This window comes from Castor canadensis, chromosome 14 (assembly GCF_047511655.1).
Source record: "Castor canadensis chromosome 14, mCasCan1.hap1v2, whole genome shotgun sequence".
Taxonomy (NCBI): Eukaryota; Metazoa; Chordata; class Mammalia; order Rodentia; family Castoridae; genus Castor; species Castor canadensis.
Genome location: NC_133399.1, coordinates 10,289,866 through 10,315,479, shown reverse-complemented (window position 1 = coordinate 10,315,479; position 25,614 = coordinate 10,289,866). Strand labels below are relative to the sequence as shown.

The 25,614-nt window shown below is 45.1% G+C and overlaps 1 protein-coding gene across 1 annotated transcript in view; it reads left to right on the top strand.

Annotated features, from left to right (window-relative positions):
• The window catches only part of LOC141416644 (uncharacterized), a 138,820-nt gene that overhangs the window by 41,978 nt on the left and 71,228 nt on the right, over window positions 1-25,614 (top strand). The window lies entirely within an intron of this gene.

Sequence of the window (25,614 nt, the reverse complement as noted above, 5' to 3'; positions counted from 1 at the left end):
AACCTGCACCCAGCCTTGGAAGCTCAGGGCTGTAACCCTAGCTACTCAGGATGCAGAGATCAGGAGGGTAGTGGTTGCAAACCAGCATGGGCAAATAGTTCACTGACCCTATCTCCAAAAAACCCATCACAAATGGCTCGAGGTATGGGCCCTGGGCCCTGGGTTGAAACCCAGGTACTGGAAAAATTTTTAAAAGTGTGACATTTATTTGTCTCTGTATCTGGTTTATGTTGCTTAACATGATGAAGCTGGGTCCATCCATTTTTCCTGAAAATTACCTAATTGCATTCAAAAGACAAATGTCTCATAAGGATCAAAAAATTTAAAAAATAAACACAAGAAAAAGTTGCTAATAAGTAAGGTTCAAATTGATTTGATCTCAGAAACTTTTCTCCAAAAATGCATTCAGGTAGATCAACTATAATCAGAAAATCAAAAAATCCTAAATGTTCCAATATTAGAAGCATCTGGAACACCAACATCACACCACAAGCGACAATTGCTGATGGTATAAGGAAGGAACTTTATTCCATGCACAGATTATTTAAAATGTATCAAATTATGTTCAGACTTTGTGATTAAGGAGTAGGCAAAAAATGAATTTTGTGTTCAGATTTGAATCTATTATCAAGCTATCTCATTATGTACCTGAGTGTATCTCAACATACAAATTCTTTTGATCCCAGCTGTCTTCATGGAGAATCTCATCTACACTTACATGTGAATTAGCTAGTTAGTATTAACAAAATGCTGGGAACCATAATTTAAGATTCCCCATAACACCACCACTGCTTTGATGACATCAATGCTTTTGCCATCTTGTAGAGCATAGAGTTGTTCCATGTGGTAAAGTTCTAATAGGGCATAAACCAATCCTTCTCCTGGTAAGTCATTAATCAACAAAGGCTTAGTAATATCCTTTTCCTTATTTCCAGAAGTCAAGTTGTAGGGCGACTCTGTGAACATAAAGATGTTCAACATCAAGACATCTTGAGCCATACCTTAGAGCACACCATGAATGACAAAACTCCTACTGGAGAGGAACCACGTGAAAGTCATCAGTCCTTCATCCCTAAATGTGCCATTCAGAACTCACACTGGCAACAATCATGTGAGTATGAGGAATATGGAGAAAAGCCATATAAATGTAAGGAATGTGGAAAAGCCTCCAGTTTTCCACATTTTCAGAAAAATAATAAGACTAACAGTAGAGAGAGAGAATCCATAAATGACCTTCAGTTATTCCCTTTCCCCTCAAATACATGAAAACTCTCACATTGAAGAGAAATCCTTTGTATGGAAGCAATGTGGGAAGTCTTTAGTTCTTCTGGTTACCTTACAATACATGAAAGGATTCACACTGGACAGAAGCCCTATATATGTCAGCAAAGCTAGAAAGCCTTCTTTTGAGTAATGTTTGAAATCATAGATGAATTCCCTGTGGAAAGAAACCCTTTCCATCTAGAGAATGCAAGAAAGCCTTCCTGTGTTCTAGTTCCCTGCACAAACAAAATAACTCACACTGGGCTGGCCAAGTGGCTCAAGTGGTAGATCACCTGTCTAGGAAGCATGAAGCCCTGAGTACAAACCATAGAATAGCCAAAAACAAAAACAAAACCAAAAGAAAACCCTCATGCTGTAGAGAAACCTTTGTAAGTAATGTGGAAAAATCTTTATTTTTAAGTAATCATCAAAAACATGAATGAATGCATAGTGGAGTGAAACCCTTTGTATGTAAGAAATGTGGGAGAGCCTTCAGTGATCTAGTTCCCTTCACAAACACAAAATATCTCACAAAGGAGAGAAGCCTTACAAGTGCAAACAATGTGGAAAAGCCTTCTTTCTGTTGGGTGACATTCAAAGACATTCATGAACTCACAGGGGAGACAAACCCTTTGCATGTAAGCAATGTGGAAAAGCCTTCAATTGTTCCAGTTTCATCAAAATTCATGGAAGAACTCACTCTTGAGGGAAATCTTATGTGTTGGCTGTGTGGAAAAGGCTTACATCGATGCTCCACGACATGCATGAACTCACAGTGAAGAGAAAACCCTGTTGTTTGAGTGACTTGCAAAGAAATTAACAATTACTGAGCAGAAACCCTATGTTTTGGCTTGAATATGAAATGTCACCCACAGGCTCATGTCGAATGCTCAATCTCCAGTTGGTGCCAGTGTTTTGGAAAGTTTAGAAATGTTCAGAAATAGGGCTTCAGAGATCAAAGGAGTTTATGTCTCTGAGGACATTGATTGCAAGCTACAACACTGTGACCAAAAAAAAAAAAAAACCCTACCGACACACATGCAGGAGCTACCAATGACCGCCATCACTAAGCTGTTGGGGACACGTGGGGTTGATCTGCCTACAGGGCTCAGTGGACACTCACATCACAAATGGGACAATTGCTTGTCTGGTTCTGGTGCAGTCCCACCGTGGAGACCAGAGCACCAATGGCCAAGAGGAGCCTGTGGTAGAAGCAGACCCGCGTGGCCAGTGTTCAAAACTCAGTACTGGAAAAACAAAGCTTCTGTGACTATAAACCAGCTGAGTACTAATTTGGCAATAGAGGAGTGAATACTTTTTCCTCCAGCTTACTAGGGGTGTTCAGGTTACATTGCTTGGCACATAGGCCCGGGAAAGCTAGAACAGGATCTCATAGTAGCATAGAAGTTCTACTTTTAGTTTCTTGAAGAGCCTCATCATGATTTCATAGTGGCTGCACTAATTTATATCCCAGCCACAGTGTGAAAGGATTGCATTTCCACACATCCTCGCCAGCATTTGTTGTTTCCTTGATCATCGCCATTCTGACTGGTGTTTAATGGAATCTCAATGTCCTTTTGATTTGCATTTCCTTAGGGGTAACTTTGTTCATGCCTTCATTGCCCATTTATGTCTCTTCATTTGAGGACTCTTTTCAGTTCATTTACACATTTTTTAATTGGATTATTTGTCCTTTGCTATTTAATTTTTTACTTCCATGTATATTCTGGATATTAATTCCTTGTCAGATGAATTTTGATCCATTCCTTATATTGCTTCTTTCCTCTAAAGAAGCTTTTCAATCCCATTTGTCAATTCTTGCTCTTATTACCCTAGCTTTTTAAATCCTATTCAGAATGTTGTTGGCTGTGCCCATAATTTCAAGGGTTTTTCCTATGTTTTCCTGTGGTACATTCAAAATTTCCAGGTTTCCATTAATTCCTTGAGGCATTTCTTTTACTATTCAGCAGATTTTATTAAGGACTCTAGGATAACAAGGAAGCACACAATATCATATAAAACAACATGAATAATAGCTCTTGAGTGCTATGTCTCCCTTGTGTATTTTAAGACAAAAGAGATACCTTTCCCAGATTTAATTCTGTCTGCTTCATCAAACCTTTTCCCTCTGCACCTATGAGGAACAGCATCATTTCTCTATACAACACTTTCCTCACTGTGTTTTGTTTTAAAATAATCTCAGTTGTGTTTTTTTCTTATATTGTCATGCTGTCATTTGAAATCAGAGCCTTGTGTTTCCTTGGAGAGTTCACTCAATGCTTTGACCGCATAGACACAAAACAATGACTTTTTTTGATTTTTGCACATGGGCTTGAACTCAGGGCCTACACTTCCTGTTCCAATTTCAGAATCTGCCCCTTTAGATATTGATTAAAATACTACAATTTCCCTGTCTCTTCATCTGTCTATCTTGCCTCATTTGCATTTTTCATTTTTTGAGGAAGCTCTATAGTGATTTCCATTGTACTCCAATAATTTACATTCCCAGCAACATCACCTAATCCAAAATTCAAAATGTAGGTGGGCACCAGTGGCACAAACCTGTAATCCTAGCTACTCAGGATGGAGAGATCAGGAGGATCATGGTTCAAAGCTGAGCATGGTCAATCTGAGGTGCAATATTTTTGAGTCCCAAAATTTCCCTGCCTCTAGCCTGCCTTGATGCACGGATGACTCGCACAGGAATTTCAGATGCTCAGGGTTCTTGAGCCTGCTCTGAGAATGAAAGCACAGACAGACTCTAACAGCAGAGGTTGGAAAGATTTTATTTATAGAGAATTTAGTTGGCAAAAAGAGAAGAAAAAGACTGCATATTGGAGAATTCAGGGGGACCTGGAAACCAGTGATCCCGTGGGTCAGGGTGGGGAGTGGGTTTCATAGCCTAGTTTGCATTGCCTGAGGGTGGAGATGCCTTTCAAATGCAAACAGGCATTTCCTAGGGAGGAGAAGTGTCTCATTGACCACTTATTGCCTTTTGGGACTTCCCGCCGTCTGTCTTTCAGTCCTTCATTCCCCCCTCTCAATGGTAGCCCTAACTGCTGTTAGGGATTGGGAGGACGAAGTCTGTTCAGTAACTACTTCCTGCTGACAGGGGATGATGAAGGAGCCCGCAGCATCAGGGCTGACCATGAGTGGGGTTGTCAAGGGGACCGCGGTAGTAGGTCGTTTTCATCTCCACCGGAGGCATTTGTAGTTTGATGGATTCTAGGCAAAAAGAAACAAACTTGACAAGTAAGTTTAAAATGCAAGTTTCAAGAGATTGCTCCCGGAGCCACTTAGCCTGTTGGAGAATGTAATCTGCACGTTCCTCTACAATGCCTGAAGTGTTTATATATGTGCAACAGGAAGTATTGGTGATGGCACATACCACCCCCCCTTGTTTAGCCAAAAGAAAATCTAAGGCCAGGCGGTGGTCCATTACCATACAGGCAAGGGACAACAAAGACCTTTGCATGTCCTTAATGGCAAGGCCTACCTGTTCTGAGGTGTCCTCTACCACTTTGGTTAGGTTTTTTGCAGTTACATGATTGGCAATTACCCCATAGCTGATTGCAGCAAGGGCTGCAACTAATGCTGTTCTCCCTAAAACTATTAAAGTAACCTCTCTTATTTCTATGGGAAGCTGTTCCTATTGTAGCTAGCATTTCTCTTCCAAATGGCTGCATGAGCATGCAGGATCAGGAAGGTATACTTAGAATCTGTATAGATGTTGACTCTCTGTTCTTTTGACAGTCTTAGGGCTTCTGTTAGGGCCACTAATTCTGCCAATTGAGCACTTGTATTAGGAGGAAGAGGACCTGATTTGAGGATGCCAAATTCTGTCACAACTGCAAACCCTGCATGTCTGCATGGGTGTGCAGGTGCCTCTGGAGTAACCTGTGTCACAGTCTTTTGGGTATATCCCCAAGAGTGGTATTGCTAGATCAAATGGTAGATCAATGTGTAGCTTTTTAAGTAGCCTCCAAATTTTTTTCCAGAGTGGTTGTACTAGTTTACATTCCCACCAACAATGTAAGAGGGTTCCTTTTGTTGGTGGTGTTGCTGATGATGGCTATTCTAACTGGGTTAGGTGGAATCTTAGTGTGGTTTTAATTTACATTTCCTTTGTTGCTAGAGATGGTGAGCCTTTTTTCATGTGTTTTTTGGCCATTTGAATTTCTTCTTTTGAGAAAGTTCTGTTTAGTTCACTTGCCCATTTCTTTATTGGTTCATTAGTTTTGGGAGAATTTAGTTTTTTAAGTTCCCTATATATTCTGGTTATCAGTCCTTTGTCTGATGTATAGCTGGCAAATATTTTTTCCAACTCTGTGGGTGTTCTCTTCAGTTTAGAGACCATTTCTTTTGATGAACAGAAGCTTTTTAGTTTTATGAGGTCCCATTTATCTATGCTATCTCTTAGTTGCTGTGCTACTGGGGTTTCGTTGAGAAAGTTCTTACCTATACCTATTAATTCCAGAGTATTTCCTACTCTTTCCTGTATCAACTTTAGAGTTTGTGGTCTGATATTAAGATCCTTGATCCATTTTGAGTTAATCTTGGTATAGGGTGATATACATGGATCTAGTTTCAGTTTTTTGCAGACTGCTAACCAGTTTTCCCAGCAGTTTTTGTTGAAGAGGCTGCTATTTCTCCATCGTATATTTTTAGCTCCTTTGTCAAAGACAAGTTGGTTCTAGTTGTGTGGCTTCATATCTGGGTCCTCTATTCTGTTCCAGTGGTCTTCATGTCTGTTTTTGTGCCAGTACCATGCTGTTTTTATTGCTACTGCTTTGTAATATAGTTTGAAGTCAGGTATTGTGATACCTCCTGCATTGTTCTTTTGACTGAGTATTGCCTTGGCTATTCGTGGCTTCCTGTGTTTCCATATAAATTTCACGGTAGATTTTTCAATCTCTTTAATGAATGTGATTGGAATTTTGATGGGAATTGCATAAAACATGTAGATTACTTTAGGGAGTATCCACATTTTTACTATGTTGATTCTACCAATCCATGAGCATGGGAGATCTCTCCACTTTCTATAGTCTTCCTCAATCTCTTTCTTCAGAAGTGTATAGTTTTCCTTGTAGAGGTCTTTCACATCTTTTGTTAGGTTTACACCTAGGTATTTGATTTTTATAGGGATATTTTATAGGGATATTTTGACAGTTTCTTTACCTATTTGTATTCCTTTTATTCCTTCTTCTTGCCTAATTGCTCTGGCTAGGAATTCCAGTACTGTGTTGAATAGGAGTGGAGATAGTGGGCATCCTTGTCTGGTTCCTGATTTTAGAGGGAATGGTTTCAGTTTTTCTCCATTAAGTATAATGCTGGCTGTAGGTTTGTCATATATAGCTTTTATAATGTTGAGGTATTTTCCTTCTATTCCTAGTTTTCTTAGAGCTTTTATCATGAAATGGTGTTGGATCTTATCAAAGGCTTTTTCTGCATCTGTTGAGATGATCAAGTGGTTTTGTCTTTGCTTCTGTTATGTGGTTTATTATGTTTATTGATTTTCGTATGTTGAACCACCCCTGAATTCCTGGGATGAAGCCCACTTGGTTATGGTGAATAATCTTTTTGAAGTGTTGTTGTATTCGGTTTGCCATCATTTTGTTGAGGATTTTTGCATCAATGTTCATTAAGGAGATTGGCCTATAGTTCTCCTTTTTGGAGGTGTCTTTGCCTGGCTTTGGGATAAGTGTAATACTGGCTTCATAAAATGTGTTTGGCAGTTTTCCTTCCCTTTCTATTTCATGGAACAGTTTAAGGAGGGTTGGTATCAGTTCTTCTTTAAAGGTCTGATAGAATTCAGCAGAGAACCCATCAGGTCCTGGACTTTTCTTTTTGGGGAGACTCTTGATTGCTGCTCCAATTTCATTTTGTGTTATAGATCTATTCAGGTGATTAATGTCCTCTTGGTTCAGTTTTGGATGGTCATATATATCTCGAAATCTGTCCATTTCTTTAAGATTTTCAAATTTATTTGAATATAGGTTCTCAAAGTAGTCTCTGATGATTTCCTGGACTTCCATGGAGTTTGTTGTTATCTCCCCTTTTGCATTCCTGATTCTACTAATTTGGGTTTTTTCTCTCCTTATTTTAGTCAGGTTTGCCAGGGTAGATCTGGGTTTTTTAAGGGCTGATCAGTTAAGTCAGGTCGGGCAGCATAATTTTCCATAAGTACCTCCTCACACGAGTCCTAGGATTTCCCTCTGCCTCTGGTAAAAGGGATGCAGAATTTAGGCTCTGACGGGTCCTTAAAGTTATTTCTGTCCCTCCCAGAAGCTGGACCTGATATTTAAGTAGATGGCTGTCAGATAGCCAAAGTTCTCCTTTTGAGTTTAAAATTCCCCCTAGGTCATGTGTGGTATAAACCGTTAGGGGACAGTTTAGGATACATTTCTGAGCTTCAAGCACTAGATGGCTTACTGTGGCCATTGCTCTGAGGCATCCTGGCCATCCCGTAGCTACCTGATCTAACTCTTTGCTTAAGTATTCTACTGGCTGGGGAGTGATGCCCTGGAGCTGAGTCACTATGCCCAAGGCCAGTTTTTGCTTTTCATAGACATATAATTGAAACTTGTCTTGTACTGGGAGACCCAGGGCAGGAGTTATTATAAGAGCTTTCTTGAACCTGTGGAATGCATTTTCTTACTTGTCATCCCACTCAATAAAGGGCTGGGTATCTTCATTAAGGACTTGATATAGAACTGCATATCACAGGATCCAAATTCTACAGTATCCTGTGACCCCCCAAAAGGCCCTTATTTGCTTTATAGTTTTAGGTAGAGGAAACATCAGGATTGGATGGATTATATCTTCTCCTAGAGACCTCATTTCTTTCTCCAGGACAAGACCTAAATATGTAATCCTAGACTGACACAATTGGGTTTTTTCTTTAGAGATTTTATATCCTCTATCTGCTAAGAAGTTTAGTAAGGATTCAGTGGTTCATGAAATGACAGGCTCACTCGGTCCACAGAGCAGGAGGTCATCTACATATTGTAGCAGAGTTGCTTGTGGATACTGCCATTCTGCCAAGTCTTGGGTTAGAGCTAACCCAAAGAGATGGGGGCTGTCTCTGAATCCCTGGGGGAGGACAGTCCAAGTGACCTGTCCAGACTTTCTTGTGGGGTCTTCAAAGGCAAAGATAGATTGACTTTTAGTGTGTAAGGGGATGCAAAAGAAGGGATCTTTTAAATCCAGGACAGAGTAGTAAGCTGTATCTGGAGGTATTGATGCTAAAAGCATATAGGGATTTGGAACTACAGGATGGAGAGGCACTACTGCTTCATTGATCAGGCAGAGATACTGGACTAGCCTCCATTGTTAGGTCCCTTCCTGACACCGAGAATAGGAGTATTGTATGGGCTGGCACATTGTATTAGCAGTCCCTGTCTCTTTAAGTCTTTGATTATGGGAATTAGCCCCTCCTAAAGTTCTGGCTTTAAAGGATATTGTTTTTGATTGGGACACCAGGAGGGGTTCTTTTTTTTTAATTTTATTATTCATATGTGCATACAAGGCTTGGGTCATTTCTCCCCCCTGCCCCCACCCCCTCCCTTACCATCCACTCTGCCCCCTCCCTCTCCCCCCACCCCCTCAATACCCAGCAGAAACTATTTTGCCCTTATTTCTAATTTTGTTGTAGAGAGAGTATAAGCAATAATAGAAAGGAACAAGGGTTTTTGCTGGTTGAGATAAGGATAGCTATACAGGGAGTTGATTCACATTGATTTCCTGTGCATGTGTGTTACCTTCTAGGTTAATTCTTTTTTATCTAACCTTTTCTCTAGTTCCTGGTCCCCTTTTCCTATTGGCCTCAGTTGCTTTTAAGGTATCTGCTTTAGTTTCTCTGCATTGAGAGCAACAAATGCTAGCTAATGTTTTAGGTGTCTTACCTATCCTCACCCCTCCCTTGTGTGCTCTTGCTTTTATCTTGTGATCAAAGTTCAATCCCATTGTTGTGTTTGCCCTTGATCTAATGTCCACATATGAGGGAGAACATACGATTTTTGGTCTTTTGGGCCAGGCTAACCTTACTCAGAATGATGTTCTCCAATTCCATCCATTTACCAGCGAATGATAACATTTCGTTCTTCTTCATGGCTGCACAAAATCAGGAGGGGTTCTTAAGATGAATTAGGGCTGGGACAGCTGTTCATGCACATCCCACAGTGTGTCCAACTATCCACACTGTGGGGTCTACTTGTTCCTCTATTAGGGGCAAGCAAAAGTACTCTCTGGGGTAAAAGGAACTGTACTGCTAATTTAGATACAAGGTATTGTCCTAGCAGAAGAGTAGGAGTTTCTGGGACAATTTAAAAGGAGTGACAGAAATGGAAATCTCCCCAGGAGCAGGCTAAAGGCTGAGTAAAATAATGTTCTAGAGGATGGCCTGATATGCCGCGAACAGTACTTTTTTTGGAAGACCTGGGTCGGGGAGAGAAAGGAATAGCTGAGATGCTGGCTCCAGAATCAATAAGGAGGCTGACCTGTGCTTTTCTTTTCTTTTTATTTTATTTTTTTTTTATTATTCATATGTGCATTCAATGCTTGGGTCATTTCTCCCCCCTTCACCCCACCCCCTCCCTTACCACCCACTCTGCCCCCTCCCTCTCTCCCCACCCCCTCGCTACCCAGCAGAAACTATTTTGCCCTTATCTCTAATTTTGTTGAAGAGAGAGTATAAGCAATAATAAGAAGGAACAAGGGTTTTTGCTAGTTGAGATAAGGATAGCTATACAGGGAGTTGACTCACATTAATTTCCTGTGCATGTGTATTACCTTCTAGGTTAATTCTTTTTGACCTAACCTTTTCTCTAGTTCCTGGTCCCCTTCTCCTATTGCCCTCAGTTGCTTTAAGGTATCTGCTTTAGTTTCTCTGCATTGAGAGCAACAAATGCTAGCTAATGTTTTAGGTGTCTTACCTATCCTCACCCCTCCCTTGTGTGCTCTTGCTTTTATCTTGTGATCAAAGTTCAATCCCCTTGTTGTGTTTGCCCTTTATCTAATGTCTGCATATGAAGGAGAACATATGATTTTTGGTCTTTTGGGCCAGGCTAACCTCACTCAGAATAATGTTCTCCAATTCCATCCATTTACCAGTGAATGATAACATTTCATTCTTCTTCATGGCTGCATAAAATTCCATTGTGTATAGATACCACATTTTCTTTTTTCTTTTTTTTTCAGCTTTTGAGGGATTTATTTTTTTTCCTTTTTCTTTTATTATTCATATGTGCATACAAGGCTTGGTTCATATCTCCCCACCCCCTCCCTTACCACCCACTCTGCCCCCTCCCTCTCCCCCCCTCAATACCCAGCAGAAACTATTTTGCCCTTATTTCTAATTTTGATGTAGAGAGAGTATAAGCAATAATAGGAAGGAACAAGGGTTTTTGCTGGTTGAGATAAGGATAGCTATACAGGGAGTTGACTCACATTGATTTCCTGTGCGTGGGTGTTACCTTCTAGGTTAATTCTTTTTGATCTAACCTTTTCTCTAGTACCTGTTCATATCTAATTGAAGAATGGTATTATAATTAATGCTCTCTCCTTCTGGCCATCTTTCCTCATCTCCCAGAGGATACTGTGGCCAAGCTTGGGTGCAGTAAAACTTGAGTCATTTTTGCTGAAGACTTCCTGGATCAAGATCTTTCCAATGTTTTAATAAGCAGGCAAGGGGGGATCATTCCTGGATACTTGAGGCTTGATTACCCATCTAAAAAAGGGAAACAAGGGAAAATTGGTCATCTTAACAGAGGTTTCTCCTTTTATTTAGGCGTCCCCAGATGAGGAGAAACTGTAGAGGGAGATGGACTCCCTCTCTCCCTTGCTCCTTCCACTGCCACTTGTGGGTAAAGTCGTAGAGGATTTACAGATAGATATCTCAGTTGCACCCACCCCCCTGAGATGATATTTGACCAATCTCCCATCTATTTTGACTTGCCTGTTTGCCCTGTAACCCAGGCAGGCCTGGTTCTCCTCTACCAGCTGAGGTCTTGTCATTTAAAAATAACTCTATCAAAGTAACCAAGAGGGCTTGCATGGCCAGAAGGAGGACCTCTGTAGAGGCATGGATGGGGATTCCTGATGAAGTAGACTTTTGGCCCCCTATATATTCTGTGAGGCATATATGCTTTTTATGAAAAAAGAGAGAGAGGGAGTCTGAAGGCTTTTGCTGTGGTAAGGGACAAAACCAGAGACCTGAGGTTTTTGCCTTTTAACTGTTTTTTGTTTTTTTTCTTTCCCTGAGGGCAGGGTGCGGAACCTGTTTAACCAGTTAACCTGATGCTTGACAAAGACAGTTAAGCCTAAATTGGAGACTAGCACTTTCTAGTGCCTATAGGAATTTTTCCCAACCTCCCTGAAGAAAGCTCACTGCTGTTTAGAGCAAAGGGGGAGGGGGATATTCATCCTGAACTGCCTGGGAAAGGGGAAGGAGAGGCTGAGAGTTGGGGAAAAAGAGAGTTTCCAGGCCCAATGCATGAGAGATTATTAGTCATCACTGCTATCCAGGTTGATCCTGCCCAAATCAGTACTAGAGCCCTGGAAGCAAGGGGTGACCTCCACTCTCAGGCCACAGAAACCATGAAGGAAGAGTAAGAAATCTGATTGTCTGTTTGCTGTGGACATGGCTGGAGGGGTCCAAGACTTAGCTGCCTTTGGAGCCTCAGGGCGGGTCAGGAAGTTGCGTCTCCAGCCTTTGGGTGACACTGGGGAGTACCCTGGCAAGAACACCTTTTGTGGCTTGAAGACAAACTTTACTTTCCACTGGCTGTTTTTGGACCACCTCTTTTTTTTTGTTCACTTATTCACATGTGCATACATTGTTTGGGTCATTTCTCCACCCTGCTCCCCTCCCCAACCCTTCCCCCTTACCCCTCTCAGTTTCAGGTAGGTCCCGTTCTGCTTATCACTGATTTTCTTGAAAAGACATATACATAAGACAGACAAAGCATTTTTGCCAGTTGAGTTAAGGATACGTATACAGAAAGATTCCTACTTTTGCTTTCATGTACACATGTGTTACGACCCATGTTGATTCAACTCTAACTAATCTTTACATTGGTTCCTGATCCCCTGCTCCTGATAACCTGTCATTTTAAGGTTTCTGTATTAGTTCCTCTGGAGTGGGGATATCAAATGCTTTCATGTTTTGGGTTTTCTACCTATTCCTATATCTGCCATATGTGGTCTCCCCTTTTCTTGTGATCCAAGTCCAACTACAGTGCTGCATTTGTCCTAGATCTAAAGTCTGCATATGAGGGAGAACATACGATTCTTGGTCTTCTGAGCCTGGCTGACCTCGCTCAGAATGATGTTCTCCAGTTCCATCCATTTACCTGCAAATGATAATATTTCATTTTTCTTCATGGCTGAGTAAAGTTCCATTGTGTACAAGAACCACATTTTCTTGCTCTATTAATCAGTATTGGGGCATCTTGGTTGTTTCCATAATTTGGCTATTGTGAATAGTGCTGCAATAAACGTGGGTGTGCAGGTGCCTCTGGAGTAACCTGTGTTGCATGCCTTTGGGTATATCCCCAGGAGTGGGATTGCTGGATAATATGGCAGGTCTATGTTTAGATTTTTAAGAAGTCTCCAAATTTTTTTCCAGAATGGTTGCAGCAGCTTACATTCCCACCAGCAGTGTCAGACCTCCTCTTAAGCTGGTCAGATCTTGAAAGAGAGAGAGTTACAGTTTAAGGAGAGGAAAAAAGAAAAAAGCCTCGGTGCACTGAAGTCGGGTTCTGCCCACATAGCATTGGCAATGTGGTACAATCCCCCACCTGGCCTCTGAGTTCCCTCAGATTGCCTGCCTTATAGCTGTATTGGGCTTGGAGCTTTTCCTCAGTTTCCCAAGGGAGAAACTCTCCTTAACAAGACAGACAGAGGGAGAGAGAGAGAAGGTCAGCCTGAAAGTTCCACTGTAGGCATTTTTGAAATTATCCCAATTAAATCCCTGCATATTGTTAATATGCTAGTTAAAAAATTAAGTACACATACAAAGAGAAAAGAGAGGAGAAAGGGCCAGCTTGAAACAGTCATTCATCTAATATAGAAATAAAACAGGAGAGGCTATCCCTTGTGTCAGCACTGTCCCCTCCTTTAGTTGCAGAAATTGTTCATGCATGTGATTGATTCAGCTCTGATTCCTTGCCATCCATGGAATGCCTAATCATCTTGCTTTCTGCCTTACAACTCAAGTATTTAGCTTGTATAATAGAGTATTTTCTAGGTCATGTCACAACAAACATGGTGAATACTGGCATGTTGCAGATTCAAGTCACATATCATTATGTATTTTAATTTTTAAAAAAATCATTGTTATCTGGCAAAAATGGCTATGGCTATAATCCTAGCTCTTCAGGAGGCAGACATTAGGAGGATCATGTTTTGAAGCCAGCCCAGGCAAATAATTCACAAGACCCTACCTCAAAAAAAAACCCATCACAATAAATGGCTGGTGCAGTGGCTGAAAGTGTAGGTTCTGAGTTGAAGCCCAAGTACCAGAACACACAAAAAAAGTCATTCTCTTGTGTCTATGTGGTCAAACTTGCCTAGGAAACACAAGGCTCTGAATCCAAATGCCAGCAAGACAGCATAAGAAAAAGACAAAACCAAAACAAAACACTGAGGAAAATATTGTGCCTCATTGGTATCTAGGATTACAGGCCTGAGCTACCAAGGCTGGGTGCAGGTTTTATATCATGCTTATTTTCTAGAATTTTTACAAGAGGCCCTGTTTGGCGTGGGAAATGTTGGGAAATGTGCAGAGAAAGGGGAATTTGATGAGAGGGTGAATATGAACAAGTCATTATATGTATTCATGAAAATAGCACAATGAAGCACATTCATTATAAAATGGGGGGAAAGGGGAGGGATGCTAAGGAGGAGGGGTAATGGAGTGAACGTGATGAAAGTACATTATGCGCTCCTCTGATCATAGCGCAGTGAAACCTCCATGAAGAAGTAATGGACACTAATACATGTCTCAACTCAAATGGAAAACCACATATATAGGTGCAAGAGGAAAGACTGGTCATGTAAGCCTGACTAGTGTTAGGTTGACGCTGATGGGAAGGCCAAATTGGAGCCAAATAACAAAGCAAGCAGGCTTTAAGCAGGCTTTATTGACAGCGTGCTCTCGGGTGAGGTTCACCGTCCCAAAAGAGCAGGGCCGGAGAAGTCATGCCAGAGAAATGGCAGCCCAGTTTTTTATAGCCTGGTGAAGTCAAGAGCTTGAGGTATTATGGGGCATCAGGATAGGTCGAGGTTTGGTGGGGAGGAGCTCAGGGTAATATGGATCTGTAGGATAGGTCAGGACCCATTGCCTGCCAGCAGGAGTTGCCATGGTAATCATGAAGCCTCTAATTGCTGTGCGCCATAATCACTGTGTGCTGGAGTTGCCATGGTAACCATGAAGGGAAGGAGGGAATGGAGTGGAAAGTGAGCAGAGAGTCCCTGATTGCTATGGGGTGGCTGCCCACTGGCCAAACATCCCAGACTCTTTGGTATAGGGGTGCAGAATCAGTTCTGGCTACTTCCTGCTGAAAGGGGGTGAAGTTAGGGGCTAGGGATGTCTTGGGCCATTTGACCGGTATAGCCGGACCCCATGGGGAGGAGCTGGTAGTCATGAATCCTGGAGCATCATCTGGTTGAACGTTACCCGAGTTAATTGGCATATGAGTGAAATCGATCTGCCAATCTTTACCGGGCTGGCTACCATGGAGTTGGTGGAGGGATTGGCAGAGATGGAGTCCGCTGTGGGGGTTTGCTTGACAGCAAACAGAGCAGGCCTCCTGGACCTGATGGATGGTGGATTGGAGGCCCCTGGGGTGAAACAAGGGTTCCAGGAAGGAGAGAAGGGCCTTGGCTGGGGAGACCCAGTATCCCTTAGAGGCTAGAAAGTTAAGGAGGTTGGCTGTTCCTGTTTTAGAGTCCTGCTGGAAGGGGGAGCACAGAAGGAGGTCATCGACATTTTGTAGAAGTGTACTGGGTTTCTGAAATAGGAAATTGGGGTCTATAGGGATATTGGTTAGGGTCCTTAAGAGAAATGTGGAGGGGTGAGTGGTGTGTAGCCACAACCAGGACTGAGATGTCCCAGACAATGGGGTTGACTGGAAGAGGAAAGGTGGGCGGAGCAGGTCCAGGAGGCGAAGGGGTTAGGTGGCTGGCAGAGGCCAGAAGGAGTGAGTGGGAAGCTAGAGGTTCTGGTAGGTGGGGAGGGATGGTTATGGAGGCCCCAAGCTTTGTTATAATATTTTGACCTAGAAGTGGGGCATGGCAGGATGGGATGATAAGGAAAGAGTGAGGAAATATAATACCTCTAGCAAAGCAAGGAAGGGGCAGAGTTTTGTATGGGCAGAAGGGAAAGCCGTCAATTCCCATAACAGAGACTGATGAAGGAACTGTTAAACCCGAGTGGGCAGGCAGTACAGAATAGGTAGTCCCCATGTCCAAGAGAAAGGGGATGGACTTACCCACTACCTGGAGTATGACCCTGGGCTCGGCGAGGGTGATTGGGGTCCCCGAGTCAAGGCGTTGTCAATCTTCTGCCAGTCCAAGAAAGTCAGGGATCTGGATAGCTGGTGGGGCTGACCCTCCACGAGGAGCCGTAAGGGGTAAACCCTGTCCAGGACAATCTGATCCCCAGTGACCCTCCTGTTTGCATTTTGGGCAGGGTTTAGTTGGAGGTCTCGGGTTGGGGCACTGGCAAGCCCAGTGGCTTTTTTTGCCACATTTGAAGCAGGCCCCCAGAGGGGCTGATGGGAGGTTTTAGGTTCCTCCTTTGACTTGGGGCTCTAATCCAGCCGGCCGCAGGGCTGTCACCAAGGCTTGGGTTTGGAGGGCCACCTTTTGTTGGAGGTGTTTTTTGGTGAGTTGATTCTGCTGTCTCTTTTTGGGCACTAAAACTTTAAATGCCATTTTCATCAGATTCTGTATAGGGGTTTGAGGACCATTTTTGGCCTTTTTTAGTTTAGCTCTAATATCTGGTGTAGACTGAGATATAAAATGTTTAGCCAGGATTGGTGCCCCAGCAGGGAAGGTAGGGTCTAATCAGGTATATTGGGTGAGGGCCTCCTGGAGGCAGTTAAGAAAAAGGGTCAGGAGGCTGTGAGGCCTCCACTGTGTAGGTCTTTGGCACATCTCTATGTCAGTGTCCCCACCTGGACTGACAACCCAGGGCTGCATGGGGCAGAGGGTTCCCCTTATACATGTTCCCTCCCTGAGTGCTGGGTTCTGAGGAAGCCACAGAGAGTGGCCCTTCCTGCGTACATCCCAAATATTTCCCAAGCACCCCCTGATGTTTTCAGAGAGGGGGCAGAAAAGAGGATGTCTCCCCATGGCAGGAGTGGAGCTGGGCCCTGGTGGTGTGCTGGGACCTGGCCAGGCAAGCTCCTGAAGGAAGTGCACTCCACTGAGCCCTGTAAGAGGAGCTGTTACCCCAGCACAGGGGTCCACATGTGCAGTGGCCAGGACAACTGCAACTTTTGGCAAGTCCAATGAGTTGGATCTGGACTGAGGCTGGTGTGGAGGAGCCTGGGTGTGGAGGAGAGACAGGAGCCCATAGCCTATAGTACTCTGTTCCCATAATCACTGAGGATGACAGCCATGTGGAGGGGCCCTGGAGCCAGTGACCCTGCACAGTACCTAGACCTGGGCTTCAGGTAGCTGGCTTAGGGGCCTTATGTCCTGCCAGATCTCCTCTCTGTTCCTCTGCCTGGTAATGGAGTACAGTAATGACAGCTTCCAGAAGGTCATTGAGGAGAAGAGAAAGGAACATGGACTTGGACATGGACATGTCCTTACCTCTTGGAGAGGACAAAGGAGAGGGGGTGGGGAAGGGTGGTGTGAGTGAGTGTAGGAGGCTATTGGGGATGTAGGAGGGCAGGGAGTAGGTGGAGCAGAGGGTGTGGGAGGCAAGGCCAAAGGAGATGGCTGCTTGGGTAGGGGAGGGGGAGGGCAAGGGAAAGCTGGATGTGACAATGAGGGTGACTGTGGTCTGTGGTGAGGGAGGGGCGAGGAATTCAGTAGATTCAGATAAAGGAGAAGGGTTGGGGTATGGGGGAGGGGACCCAGAAGAATTGGGTGTTAGAAGGATCTGGGAAGGGGAACACTGGAGGCACAGAGAGGGGTGAGAATGCAGTTCCCAGAAGGCCTGTACATATGGGACCTCAGACCATCTATGGGTTTGACGGCAAAAATTGTCAAGATCAGTGAGGATATTAAAATCAAAAGTGCCCTGTGGAGGCCATTTTGAGTTGTTGTTTAAGGTGTATTGTGGCCATGCCATGGTGCAGTAGAAAATGAGCTGCTTGTGTTGGAGGTCTGGAGAGAGTCCCACATTTTGAAGTTTGAGAGGAGACAGGACTAAGGGAGTCCCTGAGTCCAGCTTGGATTGGGAAGACCCCATCCCCGAATTGTCAGAGAGTCTCAACCTTTAGAGAAGCGTCCCTCACTAAAAGAGGAGACCTGGTTCAGAGGAGCCAGCCTGGACAGGGGAGATGTCTCTCCGAATGCTCAGGTGCGAGGAGAAGCAGAGGGGCTGATCCTGGCGCGGCTGCAACTAGGACAGGGGCCCGAGGAGGAACAAAACAGGGGAGGAGATTCACCCAAGCCAGAGCCGGAGCATTGATCTGGAGAGGAGGAAGGGCCTCAAGCCAGGGCCTGGCCCAGGGCCCCAACTGCCTGGAGTCGGGTGAGGCTCGCCTCCTCCCGGGTTTTGGCACCAAATGTTAGGTCGATGCTGATGGGAAGGCCAAATTGGAGCCAAATAACAAAGCAAGCAGGCTTTAAGCAGGCTTTATTGAGAGCGCACTCTCGGGCAAGGTTCACCATCCCCAAAGAGCAGGGCCGGAAAAATGGCAGCCCAGTTTTTTATAGCCTGAAGTCAAGAGCTTAAGGTATTATGGGGCATCGGGATAGGTCGAGGTTTGGTGGGGAGGAGCTCGGGGTAATATGGATCTGTAGGATAGGTCAGGACCCATTGCCTGCCAGCAGGAGTTGCCATGGTAATCATGAAGTCTCTAATTGCGCAGCCATAATCACTGTGCGCTGGAGTTGCCATGGTAACCATGAAGGGAAGGAGGGGATGGAGTGGAAAGTGAGCAGAGAGTCCCTGATCGCCATGGGGTGGCTGCCCACCAGCCAAACAACTAGCAGCAGGAGGAAAACTTGTAATAAATTCCTCTATTGCTAAATTAATACCCACTTCATTTATGATAGCAGAAACATTTTTTTTTCCAAGGCAGGGACTTTACCACTTGAGCAATTCATCCAGGAAAACTTGATAAAAGTACCGATCTGCAAGCACAGCGTAAGATGTTCAGGAGGCGTGGGGAGAAGCAGGTGTCTGGTCTGGAAAGTCGGGACTGGTTCTGCTCAACACACTTAGAGCCAAGGCTGGGCCAGGTTCGCCCAAGGGGAGGAAGCCTAGACCGCGGGGAGCGGTGGGAGGAATTTGTCCTCTGTGTTCTAGAACCTGGCAGAAAACGCCCTCCTCTCACCCCGTCGTCAAGGGGCGGGGCCTGGATCATTATCCAATCAGAATGGAGTGCGTAAGAACTGTCCAATGAGGAGCGCGGATCTTAGGACGTACCTGCTGCCCAAAGCACGACCTTCCTTTTAGAGGCCGCCATAGTTAATCGCAGCGTGTAAACCGGGAGAAGCCCCAGGTTTCCCAGTCTTGGCCGCTCTGTGTCCCCTGACTGCAGGAGCCTAAGGACGACGCCGGGTGTCTCGGGAAATGGTGAGATTTCAGCCGGGGTGGCAGAGCCGCGGCGGGGACCGGCCAGATGCTGCGGTGGCCCCTGTGTGCTGTGCGTCCTCCCCCGGCTCTGCTCGTCCTCGCTCCTCTGGGCCGCAGGGTGGGGCTGGGCCGGAGCCGGGACTGGCGTTTGGAGACGGCGGTCATGGTGACTCCTGCCCCTTCGTGGGAGGGGGTGTTCCGCGGGGTTGGGGTCCCCGTGTCTCCTCGCTGGCGCCCCGCTGAGTCTTTAGGGTTGGGAAGGGTCGTGTGAACCCCACGACCTGTCACCAAGCCATGTTTGTGACGCTGGCCATGCACTCCATCACCAAAACTCTGAGAAGGACCGTCCCTGTGCCTAGTGGCTAGAGGGGGAGGGGAGGGGACATTGCTACTCTCTGTGACGTCACATTAACTGTGCTCCACTGTTTCTAGACCGGGTTTTACAAAGGAAAGGCATGGGTTGGATATGAGGGGACCTCTTTAACAGGGTGCAGCAGCAGGGATGTGGTAGCCCAGGTCTGGTCAGACACTGGGAGCCAGTTGTTCTTGTCTCACAGAAGAAAGACTTAGGAGGACACTGGGGACCATAGAGGATCATTAAATGTAAGCCAAAAGTAGTGTGGACCCTGTCTTGCAGGGTCCATTGGAAACAGTGTGGCGATTTGTGAGGCAGTTCCTAATTGAACCCACAATGTTAATTACATCTTAATGAGAGCTGGACCTTACCTTTATATGGGCTATTTGCAGACTTTTTGCAGAATTTTTGTAAAACTGGGCTAAAATGCTGCCCAGTTTTGTGAATCTCCAGAGCAGGGGATTCACAAAAGTGAGTGATCTAATGTGTCACAGAGGGGTTAACCCTGGGTCAGGATGGGAGTAAAGTGCACTGGCAGCTTATTGTATGTCTCTTGTGGAACTTTTGGCTGCCTGTGGTTGTGCCTGGCACTACTGCTTCTGCTTACCCTGCTTGTCCCTGATGGTTGTACGGGTGGCAGCCGCTTGTACCTAGCTGACCTTTAGCTAAGACTCTCTCCTGTGGAAAGCCTGAGTGTTAGGCTTTCCTAACTCATCTATGGGGAGGAGGATAAGGGCTGTACTTTCTAGGGAGGACACAGGAGTAAAAGAAGGTGGGGGGGTTGGGGAGAAATTTGGAGGGAGCAACATCAATCCTGAACCAGGGAAGACTGTCAGCCTGTCCTTTGGGTCAGGGTTCAGGTAAAATGGTTTGCAGGCTCAGGCCAAGGGTAGGTCAGAGATCCCAGGCCTGGAAGAAGGAGAGAAAGTTAAGTAAAGTTCATTTTTACAGTCAGCACAGTAAACCATGTTTTTTTTTTTTTTGGCGGTGCTGGGGATTAAATGCAGGGCCTGACACTTGGCTAGGCAGGTGCTCTACAACTTGAGCCATCTTGCTGCCCCCTGTTTTTGTGTTGGGTGTTTTGGAGCTGTAGTCTTCAGAACTATTGGCCCATACTGGCCTCCATCCTGCCAATTTCAGCCTCCCAAATAGCAAGGGTTGCAGGGTTTTTTTCTGTTTTGTTTCTTATAATAAGTTCAGTTAACCAAAGCAAAACGTTGGAATTTAAAAAGTGTGTATGTAATGTTGGATGTTAAAAAATAAAAAGTGGGAAGTGTAACTGGATGGGTTTGTTTGCACTTGGCTCCTTTTTTCTTGGGATAAAGTTCTGACCCTTGGGAGGTATTTTTTTTGTTTTGTGTTTTTGGTTTTGGTTGTTGGTTATGCTTGCATTTGAACTCAGGGCTTGGTAGACAAGTGCTCTATCACTGAATGCACTCCACCAGCCCTGTTTTGTGGTGGGTATTTTGGAGATAGTATATGGTCAGTGATTTGACCAGGCTGGTTGTGAATCTTCTGATCTCTGCCTCCTAAGAAACTAGGATTATAGGCATGAGGCACAATTGCCTGGCTGCAGTGAGAGTTCTTTTGTTTGTTTATACATTTATTCCTATGTATATAAATTGTTTGGGGTTCTTCTCCCTTCTTCTCTCCTACCCATCCCCCTCAATTCCAGACAGAAACTGTTTGTCCTCTTCTCCAATTTTGTTCAAGAGAAAACATTAGAGATAATATGAAACACATAGCATTTTTTGCTAGTTTGAGATAAAGATAGCTATACAGAGATATTCCTAGTATTGCTTCCATGAACATGTGTATTACAACCTGTATGGGTTCATCTCTACCAGACCTCTTCACTACTTCCAGGTCACTTTCCCATAGTGGCCTCTGCCAGTTTAAGATTACTTTGTTCGCTCCTCTACAGTGGGCACATGAAACACTTTCAAGTTTTAGGTTTTCTTCCCTTTCCCTATTCCTCTGTACATGTTCTCCCCTTAGTGTGTGACCCACATCTGATAATATTACTGCATTTGTTTCAGCTCTATAATCTGCATATGTGGGAGAATGCTTGTTTAATCACCACTGTTTTCCAGGAGTAGAACATTTTGTGTAGAAATGGACGTAATCCATTCTTTATTTTTCAAACACTGAGTTAGTGTCCTCAGAGTGTAATCTGTGCTAATTGAGAAAGCCAAGGACAGTGTGAGAGAAGGGCACCCTTGGGTTCTTCCATGTGGAGAAAAGGCTTTGTGTGGGTATGTAGTACATGAAATATTTGGTCTTTGTCCCAGTTTCAGGCATGGGGATGCTAATTTCCCTGGAAATCTTGGGAATGGGATGACTTTTGTTGTTTGTCACAAGCCTTTTAGAGATAATGTCTCAGTCTCTTCAGAAGAGAATTAAGTGTGTAAGATTAACATGTTTTTAACCTTGTGAATGTAGATTCTCCTGTGTAAAGCAAGTGAAGCAGGCATCTTCCCCTGGCTGCTGCCTCTTTTTTCCTGTGTAGATGTTCGTTTATATAAAATACAACTTAAGTATTCCAGAAACTTCTTTCAGGATTTGAGTGCAAGATGGTGGTATCCTTGTTTGGAACCTGAGTGGGTACAATGATGAGATCTGAAAAAGCAAAGTCAATTGTTTCAGTAAGTCATTTGTTTCATACTAAGAAGTAATGAGAATATAAACATATGTGAAATCATCATGTATGTCTCCTGATGGGTTTGTTGGGGTACTTAACTTGCAGCCCACCTAGCCTAAGTTGGGGTACTTTAACTAGCAGCCCACCTAGCCTAAAAATCAGCTATAACTGGCATGACCCTTGGGTAACCTCAAGCCCCACTCCCTGGAACAAAGGGAGGTGAAGCGGTTCCTGGGAACAGGGAGTGTTTCTGATTGATCACGCTGAACGGAATGTGAGTCAATATGTTAAGACATCTGGTGTTTTTCAAGTTCCTGACAGGTAAACCTGATAAGTAAACCTCTGGTGTTTCTCCAGTTCCCAATAAATAATCTTACCCCACCACCAGGATGTGGGCAATGTCAGGAAAATGTGACCCCAGGGGCATGAGGAATTCCTATGTGACAATGATTGATGCTTTAAAGAGTATAAGACCTGCTTAAATTTTACATTCAGAATCCTTGTTGAAACCTGCTGCGTCAGGCGGATGTTCGGACCCTAGTCACCTCACCTTGTGACTTCCTTTGTCTTGAGTGTTCTTTGTCCTCTCAGAAGGTGGCCAGCCTCACCCTAACAGCTGGGGGTCCCACCAAGATCGGCCCCTCCCTGAGAGGAACAAACGGCCTCTGATACCGAGGTTTAATTGGGAAAGACCATGGAAGGAGGATTGGCCACCTCCATTTGGAGGGACCTGGGATCACCATCTAAATTTGGTTGGGAATTCTCGTTGAGTGGAGGGAACAGGTTACAGCCCTGGAGGCCTCACTATTGGAAGTTGTGGGAGACATCCCCGATGGTCAGGAACCATGCCAACATCCTCAGTGGGTGCCGTTTGGGCGGTCTTTGGGTAAGGATCCTGAATCGGTGTGAATGGAAGTGCACCTGTGAGAGTAGTCTGGTTGACCGGCCAGTGCTTGTGTATGTTGGAGAGTCCTGTGCAAATTTGTTTGTCTGCTGGAATTGTCTTTTTTGTTCTTTGTTGTCTCCTTTGTCCATCTCTTCTGATCATCATGGGACAGGCTCAGGTAACTCCTAAGACCCTTGTTCTGAGTCATTTTTCAGAAATCCGTGCTAAGGGACACAATCATGGCATGGAAATTAAGAAAGGTAAGTTTGATGCCCTTTGCTCAGTGGAATGGCCAACCTTTAATGTAGGCTGGCCCCCTCAGGGTACCTTCTCCTTGGACACAATTAAGAAGGTCCACGATGTCATTAATAAACCTGGTCTTCATGGTGGCCCTGATCAATATCCCTACGTCCTTATGTGGCAGACTTTAGTAGAGGACCCTCCTTCCTGGCTGTGGCTGTTTATCCATGAGGCATCTACAGTCCAGCCCACAATACTGGCCATGTTGGGGAACACCCCCACTCCTGTTAATTCCCCTAAGAAGCCTATTCTGCAGGAGAACCGACTTCCCATCTGTCCTTGATAGACTTAGATTTTGAGGCAAGCCCCCCGCCATATGCCGCTGCCGCGCCACTCCAGCCAGAGGCAGCTGCCCCCCTGAACCTCCCCATTCGTCAGCCTCCCCGTCTGCACCCCCCGCCCTGGTCTCTGGATTGGTGAGGGGACTCAGGCCCCATAGGCAGCGAGAAGAAATTCCGGAGGAGGAGCCCTCCTCCACTTCCACTGCCCCCCCATCCTCCTGGTGCGGGCTCTGGGCAGTGCTGGTCCCGATGGGGGACACGTCTATCAGTATTGGCCCTTTTCTAGTAGTGACCTGTACAACTGGAAAGCCCAGAATCCTCCTTTTTCTGAGGATCCTAGAGGCCTGACCAATCTGTTCGAGTCCATTTTACATACTCACAGTCCTACATGGGATGACTGTCAGCAGCTCCTTAAGACTCTATTCACCACTGAGGAATGGGAGTGGATTCTCACTGAAGCCAGAAAGAATGTCCCTGGTGACAACGGATGACTGACTACCCTGCCAAACCTGATTGATGACTGTTTTCCCTTAAATGGACCCGATTGGGACTATGGGAACGCAGAAGGTAGGGAACATCTCCGGGTCTACCACCAGACTCTTATGGCAGGCCTCTGGGCGGCAGCTCACCACCCTACCAATCTGGCTAAGGTAAAGACAATAGTGCAGGGGGAGAATGAAAGCCCGGCCACATTCCTTGAGCACCTTTACAATGTGTACAGACAGTATACCCCCCTAGATCCACTAGCGGAGGTGAATCAGTCAGCCGTGATAATGTCCTTCATAAATCAGGCTGCCCCTGATATTAGGAAGAAACTATATAAGCAGGAAGGACTTGGGGAAATGATTATCTGGGACCTGATGAAAGTAGCTGAAAGAGTTTTTAACACCCGAGAAACCCCAGAAGAGCGAGATGATAGAATCAGGAAAGAAAATCAGGAACTACAAGAAAGGATTCTGAGGGAGGACAGGGAATACCAGAGTAAGGAAAACAAAAAACAGCAGAAGGAAATGGCTAAAATATTGCTAGCAGGGGTCCAAGGTTTGGCTGGACCGGGTTCTGGATGGACTGGCCCTCCCCATTCCCAAAGAGATCAACCCCGGTTAGGCCAGGGACAGTGTGCCTATTGTAAGGAATATGGACACTGGAAGAGAGAATGTCCCAAGCTCCAGGGTTGCTCAAGGCCAAAAAGCAGGCCCAATGACACCCAGGTCCTGTTAACTGAAATGGACAATGACTAGAGGGGACGGGACTCGGAACCTCTCCCCGAGTCTTGGGTAACCATATATGTGGAGGGGAAGCCCGTGAGATGCATGGTGGACACAGGGGCCCAATATTCAGTCCTTAATAAACCTACTGAGCCACTGTCTCAGAAAATTAGTCTCGTGCAGGGAGCCACTGGATCCAAGGCATATCAATGGACTAGCAAACGTCAGGTGGATTTGGGCCGACATCAGGTGACCCATTCCTTTCTGGTCATTCCTGAGTGCCCTGCCCCCCTTCTGGGACGTGATCTGCTAACTAAGGTGAGGGCTCACATTCACTTTGAGCCGGACGGTATCAAAGTGACGGATGGGCAAGGACAGCCCCTTCAAGTCTTGACTGTGTCTCTCGAGGATGAACATCGCTTGTTCTCCTTGCTGGACCCACCCCCAAAACCTATTGAGTGGTCCCCTGAAATGACTTATTGAATTCAAACCTTCCCCCAGGCTTGGGCAGAAATAACAGGTGTGGGACTGGCAAAACATTGAGCACCAGTAATAGTAGATGTCAAGGCTTCAGCTCAGCCCATCTGAGTCCATCAGTATCCCATGTCTCCCGAGGCATGGAGGGGGATTGCCCTTCACATTAATCATCTCCTGGAGGCCGGAATATTACGGCCCTGCTGTTCTGCTTGGAAAACTCCACTCCTCCCTGTTAAGAAACCCAGGGGAAAAGACTATAGGCCAGTCCAAGATTTAAGGGAAGTAAACAAGAGGGTCGAGGACATCCACCCCACAGTCCCCAACCCCTATTCCTTGCTGAGCCATTTGCCCCCCTCCCATGTTTGGTATACCACTTTAGATTTGAAAGATGCTTTTTTTAGCATAGCCCTGGCACCCAACAGTCAACACATTTTTGCCTTCA